General features: G+C 42.6%; 1 long non-coding RNA gene across 1 annotated transcript; it reads right to left on the bottom strand.

The window, feature by feature from the left end:
• Window positions 1-470: 470 nt before the first annotated feature.
• LOC310703487 lies at window positions 471-14442 on the bottom strand. The gene is made up of 3 exons (XR_014524183.1): window positions 14231-14442; window positions 2319-2426; window positions 471-1302 (listed from the first exon to the last, which is right to left on the bottom strand). It is a non-coding gene; the product is annotated as an uncharacterized lncRNA (long non-coding RNA).
• Between the last annotated feature and the right edge of the window lie 4315 nt (window positions 14443-18757).

The raw sequence follows: 18757 nt of genomic DNA, 5'->3' as shown, positions 1-18757 counted from the left end.
AGCCTACTGCCACCAGAGCTGTTAGAACTGAGCTAGGACCCTCTGGGGTGCCTTACTGTAGGCTTTCTCCCCAGCCCAATGGTGCAGAAATTGCAACACATGAGAGGCCGTGGAATACAGGAGAGAGGCCTATCTTCAGGCCAGAGGGTTGGCCCCCTTGAGAGATTCAAAAGGGGTGGAGCCTAGAAGAAGTGAATTGAAGGCAGAGTCTTAAAAGACCTTGGTTCATTTCTAACACATATTAGAGCAAGTAGCTCTCTAGGAGCTCTCCATGGTGCTGCCGTAGTCTCCTCTGCTGAAGTAGAACGGGACAGTAGAGCTGATAGCTGGTGGGGAGAGCTGTCCTAGGATTCCCAACGCATGAAGACTCAATAGCAAACAATAAGCTCCACGACTCACCTCACATCTATAAAGAGGTTCCAGATCAGGCTAAGCTCTGGACTTGGTTAAATCTGATACTCAGAGAGAGGTGCAACAGTTTGTATGTGATCTGTGTGATGAAGTAAAGGACACTGGCAGCACAATCCTATGCATGCTTCTCAGAATTAAGTTCTTGAAAGAGGCTTGTGCCCCAGTACGTGTTTAGGACACCGGCCTGAAAAAAATATAATAGGTATAAAGGAAACTCCTACATTTCTCCTGGATCTCTATGCTGAAAAAATGAGACTAGTCGCACAGTGGTCAATGTTTAAAAATCTGAAATAGACTGCAGTCAGTAAACGGAAGATGGTTCTAGATATGTCAGAGATGAGGATGTTTAATGGTGCTCATTTTCTGGGAGTTGTTGCATATTATAGATCAGAGATGGGGAAATATATATCTATATATCTATATACACATACATATCATTTTCGACAATCATTTAACATAATTTTTTATCTTATACAGTGTTTTAGACTTCCATCAACCGCATCTGAAGATTTTTCAGTCTTTATCACTTAGTCTACATTTCTCAATTTATTACTTTTAATTGTCCTTAACTAATAACTCTCTCCATAGTCTTCTCTGCAATATTGCGCATAGTCCTCCTAACAAAACTTCTTGCAATCCTACTAGCGTAATCTGTTTATTGCAATTGCTTTTCAAATAATTCAAATATTTACTCCAGTCCTCTAAGAATCTCTGGTCCCGCAGGTTTCGAATCCTTCCTGTCATCTTATCTAATTCTACATAATCCATTAATTTCATTTGCCACTCTTCTTTCGTAGGTAATTCTTCTTGTTTCCATTTTTGTGCCAATAATATTCTTGCTGCCGTTGTTGCATAAAAACAGTTTACTGTCCTGTCTGTTAATATCCTCCCCTACAATGCCAAGTAAAAATGCTTTTGGTTTTTTTTAATAATGTATATTTTGACATCTTTTTCATCTCGTTATATATCATTTCCCAGAAGCTTTTCACTTTCTTACATTCCCACCACATGTGATAAAAAGAGCCTTCTTTTTCTCAGAGATGGGTAACCTGTGGCTCTCCCAGATGCTGGCTTGACTCCATCTTCCATAAACTCCAGCCACCATGGCCAACAGACGGGTAATTCAGCAACAACTTGAAGACCACAGGTTCCCCATCACTGTTCCAGGCAGACTTTCATTCTCCCTGATGGAACAAGTCTGTAATCTGTTAGTGCTCTTTTCAGCAGATTGTAGCAGTAGTAAAATAAAGAAGGAAAGCAGAGTAAGAAGCGTTGGTACTGACTTTTCCTGCAGCTTGTTGGCTATAGAGTATAGCTCAGCTTCTTTACTTACATTTAAACTGTCAGCTTAGATGCCTCCAGCAACATGATGATCTGGACTCTCTGGTACCTGTGCATTTTACTCAGGAGGTGGCTGTGATTGATGCTGTATCAAGAGCAAATTCACAGTAGAGGGAAATACATTTATGTGAAACTTCCTTTGGAAAGTTTTCCTCCCCCTCTCCAAAGTAGCTTTTGTGTAGCAGAAGCTGGTCCTTCACAGCGAGTAAAGCCTTAAATACAAGTAGAATTGAGCTATTGAGTGGTAGATGTTTATATGTAATGTATACAGAACATTACACGGAGGCAGAATCCCAGTATGTGCCATAGTGTTCAGAAAATGAGATTCAATTATATTTCTGGAGAATATTTCTGTACTTTGCTGCTGTTGTGTATTTTTGGAGGCACAGTGGTATTTTTATGTCTTGAGCAATTTCCTCTAAAAAGTGGTTTTCTGCCAATTTAGTTGCTTCAGAGATGGTGTCTGGTATAGCACTATCTTTTCACTTAACTAATAATACACCATTTTCTATAAGGATTTAAAAAACCCCACGTTACTTATGTGATTCCTTCCCCAAATTGCTTACTTGTAAACACCCATCTTGATTTTCGGACCTCAGGTATGGTTTTCCTGCAGGAGGCTACCAAGCAACTTCTGGTGGGGAGCTGAGTAACAGCATTTCATAGGCACTGCTCTATCATGAGAAGGAACAAAGAAAACAGATGGAATATAATAATAATAATATTAATATTAATATTATAATAATTTATTATTTATACCCTGCCCATCTGGCTGGGTTTCTCCAGCCACTCTGGGCAGCTTCCAACACAATATTAAAATACAGTAATGCATCAAACATTAAAAGCTTCCCTAAACAGGGCTGCCTTCAGATGCTGTCTAAAAGTTTGGTGGTTGTTGTTCTCTTTGACATCTGGTGGGAGGGCATTCCACAGGGCGGGTGCCACTACTGAGAAGGCCCTCTGCCTAGTTCCCTGTAACTTGGCTTCTCGCAGTGAGGGAACCGCCAGAAGGCCCTCGGCGCTGGACCTCAGTGTCTGGGTAGAACGATGGGGATGGAGACGCTCCTTCAGATATACTGGACCGAGGCCGTTTAGGGCTTTAAAGGTCAACACCATCACTTTGAATTGTGCTTGGAAATGTACTGGGAGCCAATGTAGGTCTTTCAAGACTGGTGTTATGTGGTCTTGGAGGCTGCTCCCAGTCACCAGTCTAGCTGCCGCATTCTGGATTAGTTGTCATTCTCGGGTCACCTTCAAAGGTAGCCACACATAGAGCGCATTGCAGTAGTCCAAGCGGGAGATAACCAGAGCATGCACCACTCTGGCAAGACAGTTCATGGGCAGATTGGGTCTCAGCCTGTGTACCAGGTGGAGCTGGTAAACAACTGCCCTGGACAGAGAATTGAACTGCGCCTCCATGGACAGCTGTGAGTCCAAAATGACTCCCAGGCTGCGCACCTGGTCCTTCAGGGGCACAGTTACCCCATTCAGGACTAGGGAGTCTTCCACACCTGCCCGCCTTCTGTCCCCCAAAAGCAGTACTTCTGTCTTGTCAGGATTCAACCTCAATCTGTTATCCACCTTCCATCCTCCAACAGCCTCCAGACACTCACACAGGACCTTCACCGCCTTCACTGGTTCTGATTTGCAATCCTGACCATGTCTACTCAGAAGTAAGTTCTATTGAATTCAGTGGGATTACTCCAAGGTCAGTGGGGCTAGGACTGCAGCTTTAGTTTCGTAAATACTTTTAAGTATGATAATTTGTAAGAAAGACAAACAGTTATTCTATAGGGGGGCCAACATCAAAACTTGGCATCATTAGGTACTTCTCAAGGTACTTACACCCCTGCAGGGGGCCCTGTGCTCCTGTAATACAACTGTAATGCACAGTCATTTTCTCACTCTTTTTTTACTGCATATTTTAAAGTGGTTTTTGCATCTAAATTACCTAGCTGACTTGAGACTTGCATCATTGACAATGGTACATGAGTGCTCTTCCTAGCAAAAGCACATAGACAAAAAGAGAAAGGGCTCCATCACCTAAAATGAACTGCAAAGCCTTGCCTTGGAAGCGGCTTAGGCATGCTGGCCACATGACCCGGAAGCTGTACGCCGGCTCCCTCGGCCAATAAAGCGAGATGAGCGCCGCAACCCCAGAGTCAGTCACGACTGGACCTAATGGTCAGGGGTCCCTTTACCTTTACCTATGTGTAGCTTAACAACTGAAATATCTGAGAATGATTCAGTATTTTTAAACACCTATATGGTCTGAAAGAAATATTGGACATTTGGACATCTCTCTCTCTCTGTATGTGTGTGTGTGTGTACACCCACACCCATCCATCCACACACACACACAGACCGTATTTTTCCATCTATAAGACGCCCCCATGTATAAAATGCCCCCTATTTGGGGGGACTCAGATTTAAGAAAATACACCCTTGCCACAATGTGTATAAGACACCCCCTTAATTCTGGGCATTATTTTTAAGGAAAAAACCCCTAGTCTTAAACACAGAAAAATATGGCATTTCACTGCACATTTTTATTTACTTCAACACATGATGCTTTGAATCTGCAATGTCGTCTGGTGTGCAATCTGAAATACAGAACAAAAGACCCATTGCGAGATTAAGAGCCAAGTGATGGACAAATATTCACTGTCCTTAGTCTGAAGGACTATTGTAATTCAGAATGGGAGAAAGGGAGAGCAGTGCACTGTGTTGCACCACCCAGGAGTTGTGTTCCTTTGGAGAGCTGAAGATGCGGCGGAGACTGCTGTAGCTTTAAGAAATATGATTTATTCACATATTTCCACCTTCAGTCTGCATGGAAGGAGTCCAGAATTTACAGCATGGTCATATCAAGAGAGACTTGTTCCCCACAGCAGTGCAGCACTGGAGTGAAAGGCATGTCTACTAGCTAGCCTTCAGCCAGCCTGCCCAAGATGGATCTGCCCCTTTGTTCTCCCCTCCTTCTTCCCAGCACACCTTGCCCTAAAGGCTCTCTTTTCCTGCCATCTCAAACACACACCCCATCACCATGGCAACCTCTGTCTTCCCAGGCCTAAGATTCCTCTCAGATGGACCATCAACACCATTCTTCATGTTAATGCCTCTATCCCAGGTGAGACACCGGCTTGGAAGGAAACTTAGCCTGTATTTTTCCGACTGGCCTCCAATCTTCCCTTCAATACTCCAAATAATCAAAATCCTACCATTTATTAATTTCTAGGGTTGGGGGGGGGGTGTCCCTTCAAATCTATAACAATATGGCATTTGTTCCCCTCCTGATTCATAAAAGGCATTCATTTGCAATGGCTTGGCTCATATTGTTGTGAATGCGAAGTTTTTCCTCTTTGCTGTTTAGTAAAAGATAATAAAAAACACCAGTCTAGTAATTGTATCTCTTCTGTGAAATACCCTCCGTAATTAGGCAATAGGAAATGAAAGGCTGTATATTTCAGAGTGATTATAGCACACCTCATGTTGTTTTATAAGGCTTGAAATCTAATGTAAAGTGACCACCGGAGAATTGTAGTAATTGCCCTAAAAACACATCTTGGAAAGTCAGGTTCTGGTTGTTATTATGAAATGCAATATGCAAGTAAAAATTAGTACAAGTTCTTAAAAGGCCCTGTAAGCATTGCTGTGGATTCACTAGAGGAACAATGAATTAAGCTGATATCCTAATGTTCAGATGGTTACTTTTATGCCAAAGAGGTTCTCAAAATGTGTTCAATGGACCGCAGGTGGTTTGCAAGCTCCATTCTGCTTTTCCACACAGCTCTCTGTTCTTCCAAATTTAGAAGCTGGATGAGTTCTGAATTTGATCTGAGGCTAAAGCTGAGAAATATTATATGTGACTTATAGCAGTGGACAGCAGGATGGGGCTGAACTACTCACCTGATGTCCATCTGGCTGAGTCACTGCAGCATACTGGGACAGAGAGGAGTGGTGTTTTAAGATATTCTTTAAAGATAATCCATTCCTTATTAACCTTTTGTACAATTTTTCCTCTAACTCTCCCTGTTATTTTGGCGATATGTAAGTATTCAATTATTTTACATAGCCAGTCTGTTTTTGTGGGGACGCTGTTACTTTTCCAATTTTGGGCAATTAAGATCCTTGCCACCATAGTTGCATACATAAATAATGGTCTATTTTGGAATCTTCAGAAAGATTCCGGGTTTTTTCCAAATGTAAATTTAAACATTTTTAAAAGTTCATTATAGATGCTATCCCAGAATCTTCCTATCTCTTTGCACTCCCACCACATGTGTAAGAAGGTGCCTGCCCCGTTGTTACATCTTCGATATCCATCCCTGCAGTTTTTATACGTTTTGGCCAACCTAACCGGGATCAGATACAATCTGTACTGCATCTTCATTACATTTTCTCTTAGATTGTAGCATGCCATAAATTTCATATCCCGTTTCCACAGCCGTTCCCATTGACTCATAAAGATGTTTTTTCCTATATCCTGGATCTTAAAAACTGCATGGAGAAAGTAGATCTCATGACAGATATTGAATGAATCTAGGAAATGGAGAAAAGATAATGAAATTAGAATGGAGAAAACTGAGTGAAGAGATTTTTCAAAAAGAAATGCCTTTAGGATTAGGCCAATTAAACATAAATCAGTACAATAAAAAGGGTTGGAAGTCAAATCACTGTGGGTGTGTTCTTGTGGGGTAGGTAAATAGAATTTATTGTATAGTATAGTATAGTATGTATAGTATAGTTTTGTATTATGGTGTCAATATTATATAGGTCTGTATTTTAGTATATTGTAGTGTATAATGGTGTATTGCATTGTGTGTTTTGTGTTATATGTTATATGTAAAGTAAATCTCAATAAAAAAGTGAGGAGTGGTGAGGTGGCGGCAAGCCTGATATGGTGCAAATGTTCTGGCAGAGACCATGAGGCACTCTTCCCATTGTGTTTGCACCATGCTGACTTCACTGTCACTGTGCTCCTCCCCCTCCCATGCCCTGTAAGCTCAGCTGTGCGAAGGTCAGATGAGTGGTGTGGCCTCACAACACCATCCACCACAACACAGAACTTTGCTTTTAAAAAAATACAAAATCTGTTGCATTAGAAAGCTAAGAATATTGTTATGAAAACATGAATCATGTAAGTGCCTTGATTTGTGAAACAAAAGAAAATCTGGTGTTGTTGTTTTTAATAAAAAAATGGATCTAAAAAAAAAGTGTGAGCACCTTTGTCTTACGGAAATTCTGTTATGTCTTAAATGAAAAAGGGAAATCTCTTTTTCCTAGTCACCAGCATAATTTCAAATAATTTCAACTATTTATATATGATGGTTGGCTATAATAAAACACGAGAATGGGAATGGAAGAGAACCCATGAACTACTCTCTTGGATCTATCTAATCCAATCCATGTCTTCAACATGTCAGGGGAAATGAATATGGTATTGAGTAATCAGATTTGCACTGCTCTCTAATCCTCTAATCCTGTCACGGCTTGTAGCCAGTGTCCCCCCCCCCCCCCAAAAAAAGAAAAATAGCTCAACAACTTTTGTGTCCGGATTTTCATTTTTTGAAATATGGCAACCCTACCATAAATGATTTGGAATTCTGTAAACATTTAATTGGATTCACCTTGCATTCTTAATATATTTGCTATACCTACCACCCCTGACCATTGGCTATGCTAACTGGGGCTGATGGGAGCTGTAGTCCAGAAACATCTGGAGGGCCACAGGTTTCTTACCCTTCCACAGAATGTTGTTTCCAAGTTATGAATTGTTTCCAGGCTATGTTCCTCTGTAAATAAGGGGCCCTTACAGGTGCCTTTTTAAAAATTGTGCTTTCGTGACAATTTTCGCTCATGGTGATGTTGGGATGGTGGTTATATGCAATCCGGCTTTCAATGCGGATAGTGCCTGCAACAATTTTGGGACAGACATATTGTTTAGTTTCTGCCCAGTACGTTCCCTGTAGCTTCTTGCTGAAATCCTGAAACTTTTCATTTGGAAATGTTCCAGTCTTCTTTTTTGGCCCCACTTATTAAAAATTGTATTTTATTTAGAACATTTATATACTGCTTGCTTATATATATATATATATATATTTGCTTTCGTAGATTTTCACGGGTACAGGAATGCAGGTTTTGGTGTCTTCGGGTGTCTTCCCGTGTAAGAGTTGGGGTGTCTAGGCGACGTTTCGACGAGGTCTCACTCGTCATCTTCAGGCTGGTGCTTTCGGCTTCTTGTTACTGGTGAGACCTCGTCGAAACGTCGCCTAGACACCCCAACTCTTACACGGGAAGACACCCGAAGACACCAAAACCTGCATATATATATATATATATATATATACACACACACACACACACACACACACACACATATACACAGTGGTACCTCGGGTTAAGAACTTAATTCGTTCCGGAAGTCTGTTCTTAACCTGAAACTGTTCTTAACCTGAAGCACCACTTTAGCTAATGGGGCCTCCCGCTGCCGCCGTGCTGCTGCCGCACAATTTCTGTTCTCATCCTGAAGCAAAGTTCTTAACCTGAGGTACTATCTCTGGGTTAGCGGAGTCTGTAACCTGAAGCAGTGGCATAGCGTGGGTTCTCAGCACCCGGGGCAAGGCAAGTAATTTGCGCCCCCTAACCCGGGGCAAGGCAAGTAATTTGCGCCCCCTAACCCGTGGATTTTAGCACTCGAGTCTCTTCCGCGCCCCCCCAGATGTTGCGCCAGGTGCAGCAGGCCCCCCTGCACCCCCCCACGCTACGCCACTGCTCCCACCACAAGTCTTCAGGACAGCCATCCGAAGGCTGGCGCGGGGAGAAGGTCTCTCCGCCCCACCGCCAGGCTTCGGAGCAGCCTTCTGAAGGCTGGCGGCGGGAGGAGGTCTCTCCGCCCCACCGCCAGCCTTCGGAGGAGGTCCGAGGACAGTGGGGTTCCTGCTTCCTCCAGGAGGGCCGGCCAAACGCGCCCCCCCAAATGTTGCGCCCGGTGCGGCCGGCACCCCTGGCACCCCCCACGCTACGCCACTGACCTGAAGCATCTGTAACCTGAAGCGTCTGTAACCCGAGGTGCCACTGTGTGTATATATATATATATATATATATATATATATATATATGTGTGTGTGTGTGTGTGTGTGTATATCCAAGCAGTGTGCTATAATTTTGCTGTGCAAAAGACCGCCCCATCAGACAGTAATAATGCGGTGAAGTTGAGGAAGCATTGCAGAACCATTAGTAACGCAATATAATGTGTGGATGGTTCAGTACAAAACCATCACTAATGCACATAAATTAACTGACTTTATTACAGGTTGCAGTAAATATCCACCAGCCTCCCCACCCCCCAAAAAAGTCTGGTGGGGCCAAGGATTCCCCTTGAAATTTTTAAAGAGACAAAGAGACAGTGAATATTTTGGACATGCACTTTTGTTATCCCTCCCCATTCCCCCCAGAAAACCCCACCCTCTGCTAAGACTTTTCTTCAAAATGGAAACATATTTGATGTATTTTGCTCCCTCTATTGAAATCTGAATTAATCTTATAACAGCAATCCATAAAATAAGCCACAGCAATAATATACTGATTTTATAGAACAGCATGCATTAAGCGAATATAATTGATTTCCAGGGGGGAAAGAATGACCCCTTACCTATGTTGCATTGCAGTGCGTCTTGCCCCGGTGAGCAACGGTTCACTCCCTTTATTAATAGGAAGGACTTAAATCTTCACAAAAGCTGCAATAAATGCTTCTCTTTTTATTAATAAATTCATATATCATTGTTTAGTAGCCACTCTGTTCCACTGCCATACTTTTCCCATTCACTTTTATCAGGGTACTTTTATGCAAAGTTAAAATATTATTATTACTATTATCGGCATTGAATCTAAATGGGAAAGTAATTGAATTTAAACAGGAGATGCCCTCAATTTAAAGCCACAGGGGGAAATGATTAAATTTAATAGAAGGCAAGGTTTCTAAACACAGGCAGGCAGGAGTTTGGGCAGAGTTTTGAAAGTGAAAGCTAATGTCCTTATCTGCACTGCAGCTTCAGGTGTTAATGCTGCATGGGAAAAAGTTTATACTGTAAGGCAGGGGAAGCCAACAGCGCGCCCTCCAGACGTTTTTGGACGCCGACTCCCACCGGCCCCATATATCAGAGCCAGAGGTGGCTTGTCAGGTGGGGCACAGCTGTCAATGCTAGTTCCCCAGCAGGTGGGTTGCTGTTACTTACTGGGAAGAAGAAGGGAAGGCAGTGGTGTAGCACGGGTTGCCAGTGCCCGGGGCCATGTGGGAGAGAGGGAAACGGATGGAGTATGCATGCACATTCAACTGCCTAACGGCGTCCACATCACCCAGGAGATCGCAGCGCCACAGAGATAAGAAAAAAAGAGTTGTTCTGTTGTCTGGAGATGTCACTTCCTGGTTCACATGGAGAAGTCGCTTTCAACAGACCCCGGTGACAGAAGCGTGCAACTGTATTGAGGCAACACCGGCTGTTAAAATTTTGTACCCCCTAAATTTTTTGTGCCCGGGGCAACCGCCCCTGTGACCTTCCCCATGCTATGCCACTGGGGGAAGGTGTGAGGCAGTAGGGAGGTCAGCATGGTGCAAATACAATAGAAAGAGTGTTGGATTGGCTTCACCAGTGTATTTGCTCCATGTTGACTTCCGTGCCACCTCTCCCTTTTGGCAAGCAACAGCAACCCTCCTGCTGGCAGCCTAGTGTAGCGGCTCTGCCCTACCTGGTGAGCTGCTTCTGAGCATGGCCAATAGCCCAGGATGATGGGAATTGTAGTCCTACAACATCTGGAAGATGCTATAGCTCATATGGCTTAAGAGATGAAATCAAACCAAATTTACACACTGTGACAGAGAAAGAATAGATTCTGTTTGAAACTGTTTACATTCCCATTTGATGTTTCATTCATGTGATCTCCATTTTGTGTCTCTCTTTTTTTTGTTTCATTCTGGGCACAACCATTGTTGTTTTCTTTTTTCCTTTTTGCAAACAATTACGTGTATTTGCATTTTGGAATGTAAAAGTCAGAGGAATCAAGGCATGTTCACTTAGTGCTCCTCAGATCCTCTCTTTCGTGCTTGTTTTTGTTTGAATGCTACGTCTATTAGCTTCCCTTGATACTTTCATTTCCTTTCATGCCACAATTGCTAATCCTTTTCCTCGGCTTTGGTAACTTAGGCTCTCCTATGTACACAGACCTATCTAAATGATGGACTGCGCTAAAAAGGTAAAATAAAATAACCTGATCAAAGTCACCTGCATGCATACAAAAAAGAATATTGTATTGTTTAATCTAGCAGCTTGAACAGACCATTGATGTTATTCTATAGAAGCATGGAGATGGGGGAATTTTTTGGGATGTTTGGGGGAGTAGATTAGGAACTTGATTGATTTATAATTTCTAAAATACATGGCTGGCCTTATTTGCAGGCAGCAGCACCCGCAGCAAGTGTAAAAGTAAGCAAAAATATGGTATTCAAAGCAGTTCATAAAAATATTAAAGGAAACAAAGTAATCAACACCTGTCACTAACCAAAACAGCATAGAAGAAGGTGGTTCTCCATATCCAAGACCCATCAGCTGAGGAAATGAGCATCACTTAATTACAAGAGGTGAGCTGGGATGGAGGAGGGTGATTTGGAATTTGCCAGCCATCTTGTCAAATGGAACATACCATTAGGGGAAAAGTGTAGGGATGCAGGTAGCGCTGTGGTCTAAACCACTGAGCTTCTTGGGCTTTCCGATTGGAAGATTGGTGGTTTGAATCCCCGCAACAAGGTGAGCTCCCATTGCTCTGTCCCAGCTCCTGCCAACCTAGCAATTTGAAAGCACGCCGGTGCAAGTAGATAAATAGGTACTACTGTGGAGGGAAGGTAAATGGCATTTCTGTGTGCTTTGGTTTCTGTCACAGTGTCCCATTGTGCCAGAAGCGGTTTAGTCATGCTGGCCACATGATCTAGAAAGCTCTCTGTGGACAAACGCTGGCTCCCTCGGCCTGAAAGCGAGATGAGCACCACAACCCCATAGTCATCTTTGACTGGACTTAACTGTCCAGGGGTCCTTTGCCCTTTTTTACCATACCATTAGGGGAAATGGTCATGTCTTCTCTTTATGATTTTGGCCACCAGAGGGAGAAACATTTTCCTGTTGTCTGTCACAAAATAGACCTACATGGCACTGAATGAACAGTACTTCTCTATTTTAAGAAGCACTTGGGTTTTGTTTGATCTTTCCTAAGATTTCAGGTTTTCCATGTGGAACAATGCAGACTACGTTGTCTAAAACATTGTAACATTTGTTGGAATTTATATTATTTTACTGCAAATTAACAAAATACTATATATATATATATGTGCACTATTTCTAATTATCCTGGTTTTAAATACGTACGTATTTTATATAAATAACAGTATATATTTAAACACTTTTTATACATTTAGATGGACAGACAGACAACCAGATAGATAGATTCAACTGGAGTTGAAACAGTATATAAACAAACATATTTAGTGTACAATTTTTAAAGCACAGATAAAAATAACATCTATTCTGGACATACTTAAATGATCAAATAAGAGAAATATCTACATGGTGGCTCATTTAAAGTAGTATGTGACCAATACTTTTCATTGTCATGCTATTGTCTTTTGTCCCATAATAAAGGTAAAGGTAAAGGGACCCCTGACCATTAGGTCCAGTTGTGACCGACTCTGGGGTTGTGGCGCTCATCTCGTTTTATTGGCCAAGGGAGCCGGCATACAGCTTCCGGGTCATGTGGCCAGCATGACTAAGCCGCCTCTGGCGAACCAGAGCAGCGCACGGAAACGCCATTTAAACGAATGACCCTGGAATGACTCTTCATTGCCTGAAAAATGAACACCTATGTGCACATATTTTTAATGGAAGCTGTGCTAACGGATCCCTTTTTTGTTTCATATAGATATTAGTGATTGTGTGCTCTCTTTTTAAATGTTACTGAAATGATTGTCTGAGTTGGTGCTCCTAACTCATCACTTCATCACAGGTTAACTCAACCATTCTTTGGGATGCCAAATAGATGCCAATAACTGAAGGTTAGAGTTCATCACTGTTCATGTAAAATCCCGTTTCTCATGATCAGCAGGTGATATTGTTACTGTTAGAAAATCAAAAAGGTTGGGTACCTATTGCCAGTGGACCGAGGTTTGGTTTTAGCCATTCCTACGTGAAAAAAAGCCATTTGGAGGAAGAAAAATATTTCCACTCAAAGATGAGACAGGCTTTACCAGATGTTGTAACTAGTTGCCTGAATTAATGAGATGTTGTCTAGGAACAGTCGGCTGTAGTAGAACGCCTCCAATTAAGTGATAAAGACTAAGGTCATGATGACAGAAGAATGCTGGTACTAGGGACTTCCAAAAAGAAAAGAAAAAACCACAATGCTGACAATGAACCTTTTCTTCCAAATATGAGTGGCTAATTGGCATTGCAATAGTCCAAAGGTGTAGACACCCTTCTTGCTTAAGTTAATATGTACAAGAACAGCAAAGGCTGTTTACACACTGGAGATGAAGAAAACACTTTAATTCTAATCTGTGTCACTTTCCATGTGGTCCAAGAAAACAGAGGAGGAAAGAGAAAAATGGAACAGCTGAAGCCCAGGTAAGCTCCAATGCCAGTGTAGGGAGGGTGGCTGTGACCTACCATACTGGCCACTACAAACATTTTCTGCTTCTAAATGCTGCCCTTTGATTGTTTTCACTTGCTCACAGCAGCCAGATTATGATGCATTGCCCCGTTAATTGCCCCTTGACTAGCTTTCCTCAATTCTTCATTATTGTGAATTTTCTATTCCTGGCAGTGGGATGGTACTAGGGAAATGTGTTCCAAGTTAATCAAATTTCATTTTTTATACATTAACCCCCCCTCTCTCTGTGTGTGAAATCATTAACATTCGACACTCCTGCACAGAAAGTGAAACTAAGGGACATTTAAAAGTGGCTATTTAAGGGAGGAAATTTTAGACTACAGTGGTACTTCTGGTTAAGAACTTAATTCGTCCCAGAGGTCTGTTCTTATCCTGAAATTGTTCTTAACCTGAGGTACCACTTTAACTAATGGGGCCTCCCACTGCTGCCGCACCACCACCGCACAATTTCTGTTCTCATCCTGAGGTAAAGTTCTTAACCCAAGGTACTACTTCCGGGTTAGCAGAGTCTGTAACCTGAAGTGTTTGTAACCCGAGGTACCACTGTATTCATCAGCAGTCCCACTGCTATGCTCAATAGGAATTGTAAATGTGACAGAACAGAAAGCTTTCAATGAAGGTTGAAAAAGACTTTTGCCAAATGAGACAGGCCACCTTCATACCATACATTTATAGCACTATGATATCACTATAAATGATGGCTTCCCTGAAAGAACGGCTCAGGATCGCAATACCTGAAGAACCGCCTCTTCTCTTATGAACCTACCTGGTCCCTGAGATCATCTTCTGAGGCCCTCCTTCGTGTGCCTCCTCCTCAAGAGATCTGGAGGGTGGCAACACGAGAACGGGCCTGCTCTGCAGTGGCTCCCCGTCTATGGAATGCTCTCCCCAGGAAAGTTCGCCTGAATGTGGATTAAAAGCCATATAAGCAAACTTAGTAGTGTCAGTTGAGAGTAGTGTCAGTTCAGTGCTGGTGGTTGCTAGGTTGCGGACCTCCTTGTGACACGCCCTTCATTGTGACACCTCCCTCTGGGGGCTCATTGGTCACTAGGGCTCTAGAGGCATAGCCATCTCCTTTGGTTTGATCATTCAGCAAGTGAGAGAGAAAGTGGATGGAGATGTAAGTAGACTTTTTCATCAGCATCTGCCTTCTGTGCTGATAATGCTCTCTGACAGTCTTAGGGAACATTTAAAATAGGGAGGTCCTAAGGAAAAGCAGGACATTCTGGGATCACATTAGAAACTGGGACAGCTTCTGTAAATCTGGGACTGTCCCACTTGGAGGGTCTGTTACTTGGCCTTTGACACCAGAGAGTTGTATTTTCAAGACTTGCCCTGTTGACACCCAATGCCCTTTTGTGTCGGGGGGGGGGGTTATTGGGTTGTTTTTGTTTTTATTATGTATTTTGTATTTTGATATTGTGATCTTATCCTATGAACTGCCCTGAAACCTGTGGGTATAGGGCGGTATACAAATTTAATTAATAACAACAACTATAATAATTTTAGATGGTTGTAACCTCCCTGGGACCTGCTAGTGAAGGAGGGTAATAAAATGAATAAATACCCAAGGGGTGATTTCTGGTTCAGCAATATAGGACCAAAGAGGCAGAGAGGTAGATTAGATAGCTAATGCTCAGTAGGTGCAGGAACAACGGAAGCTTGAATATAAAGGAATAAATTTCATTTTACATATTTGTAAAAAGCTGAATGTGGATTAAAACTTAGTAACTTAGTATGTAGTGTCAGTTGAGTGCTGGTGGTTGCTAGGTTGCGGAGGTCCTTGTGACACGCCCTTCATTGTGACACCTCCCTCTGCTGGCTCCTTGGTCACTAGGGCTCTAGAGGCATAGCGATCTCCTTTGGTTTGATCATTCAGCGAGTCAGAGAGAAAGTGGATGGAGATGTAAGTAGACTTTCTCATCAGCATCTGCATTCTGTGCTGATAATGCTCCATGAGAGTCTTAGGGAACAGTTAAAAGATTAAGATCAGGAATAATTTAAATGCTTCAGCCAGCCCTTCTGGGCATCTTTATGACTCCACTCATTATTTTGTTACAGTGAAGGGAAGTGACTGTGGATTCTGCTTACACTTTAGGAAAAGGAAAAGGGCGTTCTTTTTAGGCTAGCAACAAAAGAATCATAGAATCATAGAGTTGGAATAGACCACAAGGGCCATCGAGTCCAACCCCCTGCCAAGCAGGAAACACCATCAGAGCACTCCTGACATATGGTTGTCAAGCCTCTGCTTAAAGACCTCCAAAGAAGGAGACATCAAGAGTCACTTGATAACTCGCCATGGGAGCATTAAGCATGCCCTCTGTCTTCCTCCCCTTCCTGCCTCCCAGGGTCCATCTTTCAAAGGACAGCCAAGGTACAAAACCCTTCAGCATGCTGATGTTTCTTCTATAGTATTATTAGTATGTGGTATTTGATGTTTCCCTTTTAAACATCCCTTCTCCACACTAAGCAAATCCACCTCTTTCAATCAGATGATGAGAATTGTCTTATAATATCCAGAGAGTGCTATTCTGGCTACAGTATTAAAGCACTCTCTTCACAGGATACCCATTATAATATGCCTAGGAAAGTGAATTCATCTTGAGCTTTGAGTCGTGAATGACCAAACCAGTTTAGGGATGTAGATCAGGAGAGTACTGTGAGTACTGTGGCTCCCTGTCTGTGGACTGCTTTCCCCAGGGAAGTTCGCCTGGTGCCTTCATTATACACCTTTAGGCGCCAGGCAAAAACGTTCCTATTTAACCAGGCCTTTGGTTGACCTGATTGACATCCTATACCCTTTTAAAGGTAAAGGTAAAGGACCCCTGACATTTAAGTCCAGTCGCAAACGACTCGGGGGTTGCGACACTCATCTCGCTTTACTGGCTGAGGGAGCCAGCGTTTGTCTGCAGACAGTTTTTCCGGGTCATGTGGCCAGCATGACTAAGCCGCTTCTGGTGAAACCAGAGCAGCACACAGAAACACTGTTTACCTTCCTGCTGGAGCGGTACCTATTTATCTACTTGTACTTTGACATGCTTTCGAACTGCTAGGTTGGCAGGAGCAGGGACCAAGCAATGGGAGCTCCCCCTGCCACGGGGTTTTGAACTGCCGACCTTCTGATCGGCAGGCCCAAGGCTCAGTGGTTTAGACCACAGTGCGCGCGCCGGGGGGGGGGATTGGTTTACTGCTTTTGGTTTGATTTTGTATGTTGTGGTCTTGTTGTGAACTGCCCTGAGACTTCTGGGTATAGGGTGGTTTATAAGTTGAATGAATGAAGAAAGAAAGAAAGAAAGAAAGAAAGAAAGAAAGAAAGAAAGAAAGAAAGAAAGCATGCATTGTGGGAGCTCTTGTTTGTTAAGGGTGCTGAGGGGACCCCCATTCCCTTTAGAGCTACAATTCCCAGACTTCCACGGGATGAGGGATTGAGTGTAACCTACTCTTGAGGGGAATAGGCATCTCCTAACAACTCCTACTGGCACAATTGGTTTCTGGACTTTGAACTGGTGAAGCGTTGTCTCACTTTTTTCCTCAGAGAGCAAAAAATGTATTGGTCCGGCCTTGTCCATCTCTAGTCTGAGGGAGTAAAAGGCAAATATGAGCTGCATCATGTGAGATGCATCGCTCAGGTCTAATAAGAGCTTCGCCTGACAGCTTTACCACCATGTAGCATATTATTATTATTATTATTATTATTATTATTATTATTATTATTATTATTATTTATATACCACCCTATACCTGGAGGTCTCAGGGTGGTTCACAGAACAAAATCAAAATATAAAACCACAAAATATATAATCAAAATAAAAGCAACAACTGAATAACCCCGCCCACCCACCCACATTTTAAAAGGGCATAGGATGTCATTCCAATCAACCAAAGGCCTGGTTAAAAAGGAACGGTTTTTGCCTGGCGCCTAAAGGCGAGTAATGAAGACACCTTCCCATTGCCCCAAATCCTTGGAGTATAAATAAACAAACAAACAAACCCCCAGAATGAAAAGAGCAGAAGCATAAAGGCTGGCACGCAAGGAAACCTGGGCCAAGATAAATGGGGATGGGAAGGGAGAAATGAAGCTATTACAGGCTGGGATTTTTTAAAGATCTTTTCTCCCAGTGAGTTGCCTTAATTCCAAATGACAAGTGCTCAAGCCTCCCCAAGTGTACCTTAGGACCGCAACCCAAAGAACACTTAGGCGACATCAGCTTCCATTAACTCAATGGGACTTGCTTCCCAGGAACGTGTCTGTGATCAGGCTGAAAGGCAAAAACCCTCCAGTCGCATTCAAGGGTTGGTCTGCTTCTGTGAAGTCCTAGTAGATACGCTGTCATTTAAGGTTGTTAATACAGCTGATTACCATGGTTACCACACAGATGCATTATTCACCTTGTTTGTAATTTCAGCTGTACACTTAGGAAGGGAACAGGAGAAAGTCAGAAAGCACATTTGAGAATTGTACACTGTACTTACTTACTGGCCTCATAGGAGACTGCTGGGGTTAAATTAGCTAATTTTTTCTCCAGAACTTTAGAGATGTAAAGTGCCGTTTAAGTGCCAGGTATTAGCATTATTATGGCTATTATGTGTGTGCACAGGGGGGAAATGTACTATTTGCAAACTGTCAGATTTCTTGAAAATATTTCATTTGCTGACCTGTAGCAGAAATATTGTGTGGCTCCTTCTTCACAGAGAAAAGGGTATCTTGCAGACTGCCACCCTGTACCAACTTACCTGGAAACAGTGCTATTTTTCTAGAAAAAGAGGTGCCAGAACTCCCCATGAATGCCTCCCTGGTTCTCAAACTTAATCTGTCCCGGAAGTCCTTTCCAAAACCAAAGCGTTCCAAAACCAAGGCACGCTTTCCCATAGATAGTAGTGCAAAATGGATTCATCCATTCCAGACTTTTAAAAACAAACCCCAAAACAGCAATTTAGCATGAATTTTACTATCTAACGAGACCATTGATCCATAAAATAAACAATGAACAATGTACTGCAGTCACACAATCAATCAATCAATCAATCAATCAATCAATCAATCAGTATCTGAACTTGATTCCACACAGTCACAAAAGCAAAACAAAAGCCACAAAAACGCAAAATAAATAGCAAAAACAGACAGACCCCAGTGTAACACTCAAATCGGAAGCGTAACACTCAAAACAGAAGTGTGGCACTCAAAACAGAAGTGTGGCACTCAAACTGGAAGCATAACACTCAAAACAGAGCATGTTCGGCTTCCGAAAAAAGTTCGCAAAACGGAACACTTGTGGGTTTGAAGTTTGGGTTA

This window comes from Podarcis liolepis, assembly GCF_965112155.1.
Source record: "Podarcis liolepis genome assembly, chromosome: 3".
In the NCBI taxonomy this organism is placed as follows: domain Eukaryota; kingdom Metazoa; phylum Chordata; class Lepidosauria; order Squamata; family Lacertidae; genus Podarcis; species Podarcis liolepis.
Note: the sequence above shows the minus strand (reverse complement) of the source record. Positions and strands in the feature narration are given on the sequence as shown.